Here is a 15,532-nt window from a genome sequence, read left to right on the forward strand (position 1 = left end):
CTGGCCCGCGATCAGGGCCCACCGATTGGCGGGCCAGCCTCTCTGGCTAGGGGCCTCCTTTACCACGTGCCGGCCCCTGTAGCCCTGCGCCATGTTGCGTCGGGGCCGGAGCGTTGAAGGAGGCCACTGCAGGGGCCAGAATTACTCCTGGCAGCGGCCCGTTCACGGCGTCGTAAAACGCGACGGCTTTCATGACGGCGTGGACACTCTGCCGCGGGATTGGAGAATCCTGTCCCGTATATCTAGCTGTTATCTGTAGCTCGGCATCCAGAAAGGGAGCCAACGGGGATGAGCCCAACAATATCTTAAAAAGAAAACTGATCAGTTTCTATTCTGATGAAATCATTCACTGTTTTGACTATTCATTATTGAGGTTAAACTTGGTTTTATCACCCTCCCATGGACAATGCGGTTTCAAAAAGCCAGTCCTTTTCTCTCCCTTCCTTAGCAAATATTCATGGCACAAACTCATTGCTAACATTCATCTAATAAGCATCCTCATCAACCAATTACAGCTAATTAAAAAAAATATTCGAACCAGTTCTACCAATTACTTAAGACCATAAGGCACAGGAGCAGAATTAGGCCACTCGGCCCATCGAGTCTGCTCCGCCATTCAATCATGGCCGATATGTTTCTCATCCTCATTCTCCTGCCTTCTTCCCATAACCCCTGATCCCCTTATTAATCAAGAACCTATCTCTGTCCTAAAGACACTCTGTGTCTTGGCCTCCACAGCCTTCTGCGGCAAAGAGTTCCACAGATTCACCATCCTCTGGCTGAAGAAATTCCTCTCATCCTTTCAGCCTGAGGCTGTGTCCTCGAGTTCTATTTTCTCCTACCAGTAGAAACATCCTCTCCACGTCCACTCTATCTAGGCCTCTCAGTATTCTGTAAGTTTCAATGAGATTCCCCCCCTCATCCTTCCAAACTCCATTCAGTACAGACCCAGAGAGTCCTCAACCGCTCCTTATATGAAAAGCCCTTCGTTCCGGGGATTATTAATGCAAAAATGTGCTGCCTAAAGTCGAACAGAGCCATACATAAATCCCAAGATCAATTCTGGCCTGTACACTGTTAACTGGTTTTTAGATAGGATTATGCTAGGAACTCCATAATCCTCCTCTGTGTTCTGGGTTAGGGAAGGAGTATTAGCTAAATTCTTACATCTGATCACCCATCCAATGATACCTGTTGGAAAATTACATATTTGTACAACGGACAGCGTATAAGAATTGGATCAGGTTTGATTGCAATGTCCTTCACGGTTAATCTGTCAACACTTACTGTCTCGACTCATAAGTGAAGAGTAGCCATTTTGGTGAGGTACTAGAGTAGTCATTTGGGTGAGGTACTAGAGTAGGCATTTGGGTGAGGTACGAGAGTAGCCATTTGGGTGAGGTACGAGAGTAGCCATTTGGGTGAGGTACGAGAGTAGACATTTGGGTGAGGTACTAGAGTAGCCATTTGGGCGAGGTACTAGAGTAGCCATTTGGGTGAGGTACTAGAGTAGCCATTTGGGCGAGGTGCTAGAGTAGCCATTTGGGTGAGGTACTAGAGTAGACATTTGGGTGAGGTACTAGAGTAGACATTTGGGTGAGGTACTAGAGTAGCCATTTGGGTGAGGTAGTAGAGGGTTGGCAGTGCTCATGTGATCACATCCCAGTATGAGAAAGCAGCTACAAGCAAACAAAATTGGGGTGGAATGAAGAATATATTTTGATATGCAGTAAAAATACATTTTATATCTAACTTAATGACTAGATATTTTTATACCATGAAAATGACCTTGGGACTGATGCAGTATAATTCGTTTGAGCACAACATTGGAAATCAAAGTAACATTTTTGCAGGGGTCAGAATCCTATGTGTATTTTCACTGCTATTTAGCACATAATGGGTTAAAATAATAGCAGGGCTGCACAGTGGCACAGTGATTAGCACTGCTGCCTCACGGCACCGAGGTCTGCGTGGGTCTCACTCCCACAACCCAAAGATGTGTAGGGTAGGTGGATTGGCCACGCTAAATTGTCTTTTAATTGGAACAAATAATTGGGTACTCTAACTTTTTTTTTAAAGGATAAAATGTTGCAAAATTGTGGATCTGTAATGCCCAATTTACTTTCTTTTTCACAATATTTCCTCCACTGAAGGGCCTCCAGAACTTTGCAATTCATAAGGAAAATTTAAAGAATTGTACAGCATAGAAACTGGACTATTTACTTTCCATTCTATCTGCACTCAATGAAAACAATTATAATTCCAGGTCAAAAAGGCTCCACCACCACATTTTCATTCTTAGCCGTCAAAAGGCTAAAGGTAATGAGTATTTTGACTTTGTGTGGCACAGGAAGTACGGTCTCATTTTTCCCTGAGCGTAGAATTTAAAGCACTAACTGGGTGCCTGCTGTCTGGCTTTGGAAATAGAAGTGTATTGATTATGTCTGGGTAGTCTATTACAGAGCCCAGTGCTGTTTTGCTGAACATGTAGACAAAGTAACCACGTGCGATGCATTTTTGGACAATCTGTGCAGTTGGAAGCCATGGCAAGGGTTAAGTCTGGTGTAAAATTCTAAACTTGTCCTTAAAGTTCTAAAACGTTTCCCAGTTTTGCAAACGGTAATGAGGAAAATTGCAAACATGGGAAATCTTAAAATAAGAGTAAGCTTTTTAAAAATAAATTTAGAGTACCCAATAATTTTTTTCTCCAATTAAGCGGCAATTTAGTGTGGCCAATCCACCTCTACCCCCCTACCAGGCAATGCATTCCAGACCGTCATCACCCTCTGGGTAAAAAGGTTTTTCCTCACACCCCTCCTAAACCTCCTTTGCCTTGAACTTGTGTCCTCCTCATGACTGATCCTTCAACTAAGGAGAACAGCTGCTCCCTATCCACTCTGTCCATGACCTTCATAATCATGTACACCTCGATCAGGTCGCCCCTCAGTCTTCTCCGCACCAACAAAAACAACCCAAGCCTATCCAACCGCTCTCCATAACTGAAATCAAACATTAACTTTTCTTCCTTACGGAATCTTAGCACAGAAGCCTGTCATTCAGCCATCGCGCTTGTTAGTTCTTTGGTGGCACTATCCGATTAATCTTGGTCCCTTGCTCTTTCCCTACCTCTGCAATTTTAAACCTTCATGCCTCATGCTTCCAGTATTTTCGGATTTTATCCCAGTTTTCACACAGTTGACTTTGGGCGGGATTCTCCGGCCGCACCAGCCTGGCGACCGGAAATTCCCACCTGAGGTAAATGGACCGCTTCCCGCGTGTGGCAATCTTGCGGAGGGCAGGACAGAAGAATCCAGGCCTTTGCGTGGGCCGACTTGCCCCAACAGTGTCTACGCTTTGCCAATGGGATTGCAGCTGCTTGCTTTGAGGCAAGCTACCACAACATTCTTTCCCTTAACCTTTCTCTGGACACCTGATTGAGCCACGTCGCATATCCCTTTCATGTGCAAATGGATGGATGACCCTGGTCTTCAGGTGGGCTTAATTGTAATTTCGAGGCCCAGATGGAGCAGGAATGCTCCTTGGAGCCAGGCTAGGATTGATTCCACTTGAGCAATCAGGTTTGGCCCAAACTCCATCGGGCCTTCTGCTGCTGCTATCAAGTTGTCGGTGAGCAGGGTCTGCCACCTGGCCACAAAAAAGGGGAAAATCCACCACACTGAATTGTCAAGAAAAGTTGCATTATGGTACTCAAGCTCGTCGCTGCAATTAAACAACCACAAAAATGATTGTTTTCCTGAGGCAGAGTTCCTTTAAACAATCATGCGTGCTGTTGTAATGATTGCAGCTTCACATAAAAGTCTTGGGCACTATTCAAGGAAAAGCAATGGAGTTATCCCAGAAATCCTGACCAATAATTATGGTTAAACAAACACCACCCAAACAGATTCATTGTTAATCTACCTAGTTGCAGCTTGTGGGGTGTTGCCGAGTGCATTTGCCAGTGACTAACCTAAATGAATGGGTTGGCGAGGTAGCAGCTTGGGACATTCTGAGTTCATGAAGGCTGTTATATAACTACGAGCCTTTTATTATCTTGATGTAATTTTCTGCTTTGCTAAATGTTAAAATCATCTCAGCATACATGCTCACCCAATAACCCTCTGATTAATGCAGTCAGCTGGGACCCAGGACACCCGAAAAACAGGACGCGTGTTAGCAATACAGGTCAAGGCGCAGCTAGAAATGCAAACTCTTGTCTTGCTAAACTGCTGGGCTAGTCTGGTCCCATTATAAAGGATAACATCAAAACAGTGAAGGAAAGAGAACAGACAGTCACCAAAATCCCCAAGGGGTTTAAAAAAAAAAGCTGCAAGAGCTCAGCTTTTTCAAGAACATTTATTACTTATGAAACCTTCCAAACCCAGACTCTGTGGATGAAGCCAGACAACCAATTACTGTGTTAGTGTTTCAAAGCCTCTTTAGCTGTCTTCAAAAATCACCATCACGTTCTCCATAGCAGCACACACAGTTGCTCCGAAGCTTCAGGCCATACTGTTAGTAGTGGCATGCCACATGCGATCACTTCCAAGCTCACGTGCTGCGTTCCCTCGAGTCATTTGCTTTCCGGAACACCAGACATATTCTCTTACGAGTGAAATTCGACAGCTTGCAAATTTGATAAATTAGACGTTGCGTTTAGAAGTATATTTCTCTTGATTTTTATATAGTTGAACATGTCCATTATGTTCCCAGAAGGGACCAGCCAAACTGGCAGTAACTCACAGGTGCCTGATGTATCAAAGAACTCAGCTGCTCGGGGAGAAAGCTGCACTGGACCTGAGCCTAGAAACCAACTCCCACTCTCCCAGGGACGCTCGGAGCAGGAAGCGAATAAAGGTTGGAAGAAAACCTTCGCCAAAAATTAAGCAAATGGGGCTGGGAAGTAAAACTGTGATCTCAAAACGTATAAAAGTAGGACGTGGAACAGAAAAGTGATCACACCTCCCATTGAATAGCTTCCGACGCGGATCAAAACGTGTGGTTGTAATATGCAGGTGGCCCCCCCAAAACTCCACGTTTCGACTGCAATTGGTGCAAATACTGCTCAATCCATGGTGGTTAATACATTGAACCAGCTGCAGAACCATGAGGAAAAGCGACTGTGGACTTTGCAGCATTGCGTGTAAACCTTTTGCTTCAGGCCCCCTTTATTAAAAAAAAGAGGTGGTAAACCCGTTTCTCTCACATTTGCCTCATATAAAATGTCGACTGAAACTAAAATAGGATCCTCATTCCACATGTTCTAATACAGGGCCCGAAAGCAGATTTGATTTTCTTTTCCAAATAAGATGGCCAAGAAATTACATTATAGCCCCCCCACCCCCAGCAATCCGGACTGAACTATTAAAGTTCAGTAAACTAATTAATTTTTTCCAATTAAGGGACAATGTAGCCTGGCCAATCCACCTACTCTGAACATAGAACAGTACAGCACAGAACAGGCCCTTCGGCCCTCGATGTTATGCCAAGCAATGATCACCCTACTCAAACCCACATATCCACCCTATACCCGTAACCCAACAACCCCCCTTTAACCTTACTTTTAGGACACTACGGGCAATTTAGCATGGCCAATCCACCTAACCCGCACATCTTTGGACTGTGGGAGGAAACCGGAGCACCCGGAGGAAACCCACGCACACACGGGGAGGACGTGCAGACTCCGCACAGACAGCGACCCAGCCGGGAACCGAACCTGGGACCCTGGAGCTGTGAAGCATTTATGCTAACCACCATGCTACCGTGCTGCCGCATCTTTTGGGTTGTGGGGGTGAAACCCACGCAGACACGGGGAGAATGTGCAAACTCCACACGGACAGTGACCCAGAGCCGGGATCGAACCCGGGACCTCAGCCTCGTGAGGCAACAGGGCTAACCCACTGCGCCACCGTGCTGCCCACTGAACTATTAAAGTTGACCAATAGGCAAGTCTGCTTTGCACAGCCACCTGTGTCTTATACAAGTAAAGTCCCAGAAAGCCGAGACCTTGAGGCTCACCCTGAAGTAAATTCTGTCTGTAACAACACTGTTTTACCAGAAACTAATGATTGTGTTGAAACGATAATACTGTACTCATGGAAATGTTGCGTGTCACAGATTTAACTGTAAAGCATGAAAGAAAACTTTAACCACAAAGGTTTATGGAAAACAAAACGATGCTCACAGATGATAACATGTCATTTTTCCACAAGTATTCTTCCTTCATCTCTCATTGCTGAAGTGAAGCTTTTTAACACACTGCAGTCAACTCAATTCCCTGTCTTATTAAAGGTAGACAAATAGCGTGAAGACCACAGCAGCCAGACAGCAATTACAGAAAACAAGCTTTTTCAGTGAAGAAAAATCAATGTTTACCCTTGTTTCAGCTTGTGACATTTGGAATTCACATCTGAGGCTGCAGGTGAATTCTCCCTTCTCTGTGAAGAATTCTATTTTCTTATTTTACTTCTTCCCCTCGCCCAGCCATGTTTCTCGCAACATTACCCTTCTCTCCTCTCAATGAAAGCATTTCCCACCTCCACTTATCAATTTTACAGATGGTGCAGCCTGGATTGAATACTTTGATCCATGTAGAACTGAGGCCATTGTGCCACATCACTATGCTTCACTTTTCCTGGGTTCCTAACTCGGGATTCAGTTCACTGAGTGCCAGTTATCCACATGTGCCTCAACCAAGTAGCAGTTATTCAGCAGAGAGGCCTGGCGTATCCTATAAAACCTTCTTCTGGTGTCCATGCGCTTCCAGAGAAACTGGAACCCTGACTGATTTCTTCTGGTTTTCATCCAGGAGGACTGAGGTAGGCCTCCCATCCGCATGGCTGGGATCAGCTCGTCTAACATAAAATGGAAACGGCACCTAATCGGTGTGGGTTAATACTTTATTGCTTTATTAGTTTAAACTCTTTTTTTTTGTAGGAACCTGCGTTACCCAAACTGATCCAAAAGTTGATACACAGAGTTACAATGTGTGATTGAGCAGGAAAAATTCTAAGCTTCTGGGTATGTTTGGCTCGGCAGCTCCAAGATTGACTCCAGTATTCAACGGCACTTTGCCATTTCTTTGGGCCCCAGGGGGTTTCTCCAGTTGAGGCCACACTTAAAACACGACAGGCGCCTCGCTGAACGGGGGCGCCATTTGGAATGGTTGCCCCGATCTCTACACCGCCCCCTTCAGGAACACCCCTCTCAGTGGGCAAGGCTCAAGTGCCAGGTTACTACCCTGTCCTGTTCCTAATGGTTCATTTAAATCTCATTATTATCTGGATCATAACCAGCGAGGGCGTGATCCTGTTCCCGCCGTGGGCAGCGAGTCGGGTGACTTGCGATTGGCCCGGCCCCCAGCGCGGAGCCAGATTTGGGGCTCTCGCGGGATTTACCCCTTGTGCCTGGCGCGGCTGAATCGCGCCCAAGATCACTTAACAGGCTTCTTCGTAGAATTTACAGTGCAGAAGGAGGCTATTCGGCCCATCGAGTCTGCACCGGCTCTTGGAAAGAGCACCCTACCCAAGGTCAACACCTCCACCGTATCCCCATAACCCAGCAACCCCACCCAACACTAAGGGCAATTTTGGACACTAAGGGCAATTTTTCATGGCCAATCCACCCAACCTGCACATCTTTGGACTGTGGGAGGAAACCGGAGCACCCGGAGGAAACCCACGCACACACGGGGAGGATGTGCAGACTCGACACAGACAGTGACCCAAGCCGGAATCGAACCTGGGACCCAGGAGCTGTGAAGCAATTGTGCTATCCACAATGCTACCGTGCTGCCCATCAAGTACTTCATCAAGTTCAACAGTACAGCTCATCTTCAAAAATAAATAACAAACTTTCACTACCTCAGCCTGTGTGACATCTTGCTGGGCACGCCTTAGCAGGAATGGGATTATGGACATGACTTATTTGGTCTTTCAACAAAGCTATGTCACTCCGTATGACGGAATGTGTACTATTTCACTTGACAAATCTGTACATCAATCACAGTCGGGGTTGAGCAGAACCTCCCTCTTCTCTGCTGGAGTCTATACTTCAGGTTAAATTCGGAGCATTTGAGAAATTGAAAGTTATTTGTCAAATTCATAAATTTTGAAATGAAGGAAATCCGATCAGAGTGTGTTTCATTTGTTTCTCTGGCTGCATCTGCAACACTTAATAGAATTTCAAGTGAACCATAACCTCTTTCATTTTGTAAAGGTCACATATAATAAGATAATATGAATAGAATTAATCCAGCTGACTGAGCTTGGTCAGTTGAGTGTCTGCATTCAATGGCCTATTTCTTCAGGGAAGATAAAGGTGATGGTGGGTGTTGTCAAGGAAATTACTTAACATCTGTCAATTAAAACCATGGAATATGCAGTTAATGCGAGTGCTTATTCTCAGCCTGGTTTACATTTGAACCATTATTAAAGAGGCGGCGGACAGGAAGCATCAAACACGAAGGTAATTCACCAATCCTGCATTGCTGGAGAGGAACTGGGGTCAGACAAAGCACAGGCAGAAGAATTGGGGTCACCCTGATGTTGTAATGTATCTGCCCACGTCCATCCAGGTGGGAGCAGTGACCATAAACTGCACCTGTTTCTAAATTAGGTGTAACCCTGATCTCTGCCTGCACTGGCAATCGGAGATGGTTAGTGCACGAAATGAGACTAAGTGCGGCCTTGTCGAGGCGTTCCTTGCCGAGGCTCAGAAATGAAGCCGATTCCTGTTTCATGGTGTGGTCGTTCTTGGCGCTGCCTCGTCGTTGTGTTTCGCAGCAGCAGAGACGGCCGCCATTGGCTGGCAGCGGGGTTTTATCAATGGAGTGTCCTGTTCTTTGCCCCCCCCCGCCCTTCAATCACCCTCCCCTCTGAATACCCCCTCTTTTTGTTTGGCGTTGATTTTGTCGAATTACGAGTCTATGAGATACCAAGTGACATTTTCTACATGGAAAGAGCTTTATAAATGCAAGTTATTATTGGAAAATACAGTAAATTGAAATTTCAAACATCTGTCAGTCATATCTAAAATCATCAATAACATCCAATTTAACATCCTGTAATTTTATAGAAATTTTTAGTGACACACACCAACCTAAAAAACAACCCCAATTTTAGTTTAGTTGAGAACTAAGACAATGTCCACGATTCAAGGAACAGGGAACAAAATCCCATAGCAAGAGCATTTAGCCACATGTTTCCCAGCGCTTCGCTACCTGCATTAAATAAGTGACCCACGCAGGGCTGCATACAGCCCCGATTTGTGCACAGCGTAGCTCCACTCACCAGGATTCTTCATTATAGTCCCAAACCCCTAACGCAACCCCCTACCCCTCCCCTCCTCCAAAGCCCCAACGCAGCACGAGCGGGGACTCTGGCCTCCCCCGGCACCCGAGCAGGGCACCCTTGGCCCGATCGCCAGCGCACAAAAATTGCCAGTGTTGCAGATTGGCAGTGCCAACCTGGCAGTGCCCCTGCCAGCTGGCAGTACCACACAGGTGGCGTGACAGTGCCAGGTTACCACCCAGATGGCACCGCCAGGATGCCATACATGGCAGTGCCCAGATGGCACCAGAGTGCCAGGGTACCACCCTTCCCAAAGGGCATGGACCAGGGGGTCTCCAAACCCCTGGTAGACCCCAATGAATGCCGTTCCATCTGTTCCCCGTTTGTTGAGACCAGTACTGAACGGCGTTCGCCCAAGGTCTCCGAGGCAAAGGGGATAAATCCCAACACCTCGGGAATCTGCACATTAAAATGAGACTAGCTGTCCCACTCTAATATGCAGACTTGCTAAAAAGTGATCCACTCACAATGGGCAGGATTTACTTCGCAGCATCTTGCCAGATTGCATTGGATTGGATCTCGCCAGGCGTTGCGAGCTGGGTCGATCCCAGGAGCAGGGTCTCCTTGCTACAATCAGCCACGCTGTGCTGTGGCGCACTGCTTTTCAGCTGCAGCATTGCCATTGGATCGCGCCCAATGACTACAAACCAGAGAAAGCCTGCAGGAAAATTAGGCCCAAATTCATACTCTTAAAGGACATTAATCTCTCCATCTTGAATAAAACTGTAAAGAGATGACCATTTGATTGCGTTCCCGATTTCTATCCAGTTATTTCTACTAGAAAGATGTGCATACAGTTGTGTGTTTGTCTGTGAGTGGACTTTGGGTACAATGAGATTGGGCTTGGTTGTGATGCCCCTGGGGCTAAATAGCACTCATTGCCCAGGATCATGCATACTTGATAATCGGCGCCAACAGAACTGTATTCTGCAAGGGATGGGGCAAAAACGAGGGGTATAGAAGGGGAACTTCAAAACAAAAACCCTCGAAAGAAAACTTCATGAAGACTGCAGTTAATTTCATTTGAAAAGACGGCACCAGCTGTATACGGTATTGGCTTGCAAGCCAAGCGGATCGCTGCATCCCATCAGGAAAGATGATTTCCCTGTCTGCACGTTGCAGTGGCAAAAAGAGGAGGAGGAGGGAGGAAGACAGATTGTATTTTCCATGCAAAGTGACGGATTCATTGCCTGGGGTGTACAGAGCACACTACAGCATGACTGAACATCCACATGTCATGTCTGCACAAACCCACTATTAATAGTGTCCAATTAAGGCCTCAGAATTAGTTTGTCTGCTCCTATATCGAGCTCCATCATTTCAAAGAAATGAAATTTAAAAAAAAACAAAAATGCACTGAATTCTACTTCACATCTTTTTTTTTTAAACAGGAGGGCAAGCCCCGGTCCTTTAATCCTTCTGCTGCATTTCACAACTCATTGTCAATGTTCTCACTTGTCCCGTGAAGCTGCAGAGAGTCTATCCAGTCACACGACCGATGCGGTGACCAGGAGAAGGAATCCTCCTCCCGCGTGAGGTGTAGTTTGCCCGCGTGAGGTGAGATTTGGGAAGACCGACGACATACCTGACGGCAGGAGTCAAGCGTCAGTCAATGACATGATTCACAAAGGTGTACATCGTTACCTTAGCAGCCGGGGTCAGAAGTGCGCTCTTCTTAGCTTTGCCTCACCCGCTGCTGAATGTATATTTATCTGATGCTGCAATAACTGACCAGCTCTCACCGTCTCCATTTAAACAGTTGCATGAGATCTGGCTGTGGTTTCTGCTGCCCCCCCCCCCCACCCACCTTCCTTCCCCTTTTGGGTTGCATGTGCAAAATGACAAGATGCAAAAAAAAAAAAAACGTTTGACTTCTTCAGCTCATTCCTTCCATTTAGAAATTTGGGAAATGGCAGAAACATGTCATTATTGACTTAACGTGGGCAGCACGGTGGCACAGTGGTTAGCATTGCTGCCTACGGCGCTGAGGACCCAGGTTCGAATCCCGGCCCTGGGTCACTGTCCGTGTGGAGTTTGCACATTCTCCCCGTGTCTGCGTGGGTTTCACCCCCACAACCCAAAAGATGTGCAGGTTAGGTGGATCGGTCACGCTAAATTGCCCCTTAATTGGAAAAAAAAAATTGGGTACTCTAAATTTAAGAAAGAAAAAAAAAATTGACTTAACGGCCAATAAGTACAGTACTTTGATAATGGAGCATATTTGACAAGAATAAGCGATTGCAAAAACAAGAAAGTCACTAAATAACACATACTATCAGTGAGATGGATTTGATCGAGGCTCACCAGAATAATCACAGTGGCACTGACAGATACGCCACGGAGGAAAAATTAACATTTATTTTCTCTCTCTTTCAGTAGTGAGGGAACTGAAATTCTTGTCCTTGCTGATCGAAAGCAAAGCAACAAGTCTGAGTGAAAAATGATCAAACACCAATTTTTTGACAAACTTCATTCAGTATCTTGTGTCTCTTATCCAACATTTTTATCATCCTTTACTTGTTCACTTGCTAGTTATGTAGATATGCACGCTGATTTTGCCAGCATGGTAGCACAGTGGTTGGCACAGTTGCTTCACAGCTCCAGGGTCCCAGGTTCGATTCCCAGCTTGGGTCACTGTCTGTGCGGAGTCTGCACGTTCTCTCTGTGCATGCGTGTGTTTCCTCCGGGTGCTCCGGTTTCCTCCCACAGTCCAAAGATGGGCAGGTTAGGTGGGGTTACGGGGATAGGGCGGGAGGGTAGGCCTCGGTAGGGTGTTTTCAGAGGGTCGGTGCAGACTCGATGGGCCGAATGCCCGCCTTCTGCACTGTAGGGATTCTATGGAAGAAAATTCTAAAAAGGTCTAATGGCAGCATTGGTGAACTGCCTCCACCTGTGGCTCGGCTAATGGCCCCGAACTGATTCAGGGCACTGGCGAGCACGATTCCCAGCTCATGATTTGAACATGGTGATGCAGTCAATTAATAGGGAATCAAATATCTGTGAGCCGTGACAGCCACATGCCTCATGGCACAATGTTCCTGTCTCTACTCTAACCAGAATTTTAATTGACTCTGAGTTGAGGCCGGGTTGTACTTTCTCGAACATTGCTTACCCAAGCTCCTGCGGAAGGGAAACAAGTGACATCGCAAAAGGAAGTCCCTTGTTTAAAATTAACAAGAATAGATTATTAAATTTGACCTTGAAGCAACAAGTAGACCACTGCAAACACAGGAGATCGGCAAATACATGACTGTGTACTCTCTGGGTTCATCTATCAAGTTAAAATGCCCCAAAATTACCAGCACAATTTTGTATTGCACTTTCCAACATCCAGCTAATAAAATTAATCATCTGCCTCTGAATTAGTAGCCCACAGACATGCCAACTCCTTTGTGCCCAGAGATGTCACATACCACAGCATCCTAACTCACATTATTAGATGCACAGGGTATGATCTCATGCATAGTCAGTACAAATTGTCCGTAAAACAATCCTTCCTAATGCCCTTCGATCTCACGTGTGGTAAATGTGACTATTGGAAATGTTTAGAAAAAATTTGCCTTTTTATTTAAATACTAGCAGAGACCCACAAACCATTTGCCGTCAAATTAGGAAATTTACCCAATTCCTTCAACGCATTGTCCAGAAACTTAATTGGACCTGCCATATAAATACTGTGGCTAACAGAGCAGGTCAGATACTAGGAATCCTGCGGCAAGTAACTCGCCTCCGGACTCCCCAAAGCCTGTCCACCATCCAGAAGGCACAAGTCAAGAATGTGGTGGAATACTCTCCAGTTGCCTGGATGAGTACAGCTCCAACAACACTCAAGGAAACATTCACTCCCTCCACCACTGACGCACAGTGGCAAGGATCTCTCCAAGGCTCCTCAGACAGCACCTTGCAAACCCACAGTTGTACCAACTAGAAGGACAAAGGCAGCAGACATATAGGAACACCATCACCTGCACGTTCCTCTCCAAGCCTCTCAGCATCCTGACTTCAAAATACATCACTGTTCCTTTACTGTCACTTTGTCAGAATCCTGGCACGCCCTCCTTAACGCACAGCGCGTGTAGCTACATCACATGGACTGCATTAGTTCAAGAAGGCAGCTGAGCATCACCTTCTCAAAGACAATAAATGCTGGCCTAGCCGCATACCATGAATGAATTTTTAAAAATCCATCTCTCCCTTCCTCCGATGCCATCTCCATCCCTTTACCATTCCACCCTTACTGCTAAATGCCTGCGGACAACTTAGCACACTTAACCAATTCCATTGGGACAGCACGGTAGCGCAGTGGTTAGCAATGCTGCCTCACGGTGCCGAGGAACCAGGTTCATTGAACCATAAAATTTACAATGCAGAAGGAGACCATTCGGCCCATCGAGTGCACCGGCCCTTGGAAAGAGCACCCTACTTCAGGCCACACCTCCACCCTATCCCCCTAACCCAGTAACCCCACCTAACCTTTTTGGACACTAGGGCAATTTATCATGGCACATCTTTGGTCTGCGGGAGAAAACCGAAGCACCTGGAGGAAACCCACGCACACACGGGGAGAACGTGCAGACGCCGCACAGACGGTGACCCAAGCCGGGAATCGAACCTGGGACGCTGGAGCTATGAAGCAGCTGTGCTAACCACTGTGCTATCGTGCTGCCCTGGTCCCAGGTCACTGTATGGAGTTTGCACATTCTCTCGTGTCTGCATGGGTCTCACTCCCACAACCCAAAGAGATGTGCAACGTAGGTGAATTGGCCAAGTTAAATTGCCCCTTAATTGGAAAAAAGAATTGGGTGCTCTCAATTTATTTTTTAAAAACTTAACCAAATTCCATCATCTCACCCACTCTTCCCATGCTACTCCTCCCAAATCATACCCTCCTTCCACTGCTATGTCTACCTCATGTCATGCCATTCTTCCCATGCCATCCATCCCTCCCATGCCACTCCAACCCATTCCCACCCCTCCCATGCAAACTTCTCCCTCCCACTCCTCCTGTGCCATAGATGCTATTTCATTTCATCCTTCCCGTTCCATCCCCATCATGTCATTCCATCCTATTCCCTTCCTCCCCTCTCATTCCACCTGTCCAAGACCATTCCTCACATTCTATCCTCCTCATGCCACCCCTCCATCTCATCCACTCTGTCCCACGATATTCCCATTGATTGATTGATTGATTGATATTTATTGTCACATGTACCGAAGTACAGTGAAAAGTATTTTTCTATGGCCAAGGGAACATACACAGTACGTACATAATAGACAAAATAATAATCCCACCCCATCAATCCAATGCCATGCTTGTCATGCCCTTAAGGGAAGCATGAGAAGCATTTCAGATGAGAAAAAAATGTGGTCAGACAGGACACCTGCTCAAAAGAGGAAGCGCTTCAGCGTTAATGGACCCCGAAGTGCTATAACAAATAAAGATACCCTCCTTTGAGATTGCCTTCGGCTGTCAATCAAGAGGCTTGTAAAAGTAAATGGGGTGTGAAGTTGAATGCAAACAACCAAGTACAAAGGGGTAAAAGGGAGCCAACTGCAACACTGAAACCACAGAGCCTATTGAAACTTCAAAGGGAGTGAAATATTTCTCCAAGAAACAAGCTGCAGAATGGCTCTGTCCTGTGAGATGACTTTAGGACAGACAGACTGCAGAATGGCTCTGTCCTGTGAGAGGATTTTAAGGACAGTCAGGCTGCAGAATGGCTCTGTCCTGCGAGAGGATTTTAGGACAGTCAGGCTGCAGAATGGCTCTGTCCTGTGAGAGGATTTTAGGACAGTCAGGCTGCAGAATGGCTCTGTCCTGCGAGAGGATTTTAGGACAGGCAGGCTGCAGAATGGCTCTGTCCTGTGAGAGAATCTTAGGACAGTCAGGCTGCAGCTGTGCTCTGCCCTGTTATGGGGGTGTTTAACTTGAAAGAACGCAGACTTCAAGGATTCACAGATTCAAAGCCATCCCCATCCCATCTGGAGACTCCTACCTGGCACCGCTCCATCCCAGCTCAAGACTCTCAACTTCCAGCAGCTCCCTTGAAGGCCACCCCCCCCCCCCCCCCCCCCCCCCCAACAGCTTTTGGCTAGTGGCTGCTGTGCCCTTGTGCTCCCCGGAGATGAGTGGAGGGAGGTAGTCATCTCCTTGCTCCCCCCCTCCCCCCCCCTGAGTCCAT

At 46.5% G+C, this 15,532-nt stretch overlaps 1 protein-coding gene across 1 annotated transcript in view; it reads right to left on the reverse strand.

Moving 5' to 3' along the window:
- The window catches only part of LOC119950686 (ski oncogene-like), a 186,941-nt gene that overhangs the window by 41,014 nt on the left and 130,395 nt on the right, over window positions 1–15,532 (reverse strand). The gene's annotated exons all lie outside the window — the stretch shown is intronic.

The sequence above is a fragment of the Scyliorhinus canicula genome, chromosome 16 (genome assembly GCF_902713615.1).
Source record: "Scyliorhinus canicula chromosome 16, sScyCan1.1, whole genome shotgun sequence".
In the NCBI taxonomy this organism is placed as follows: domain Eukaryota; kingdom Metazoa; phylum Chordata; class Chondrichthyes; order Carcharhiniformes; family Scyliorhinidae; genus Scyliorhinus; species Scyliorhinus canicula.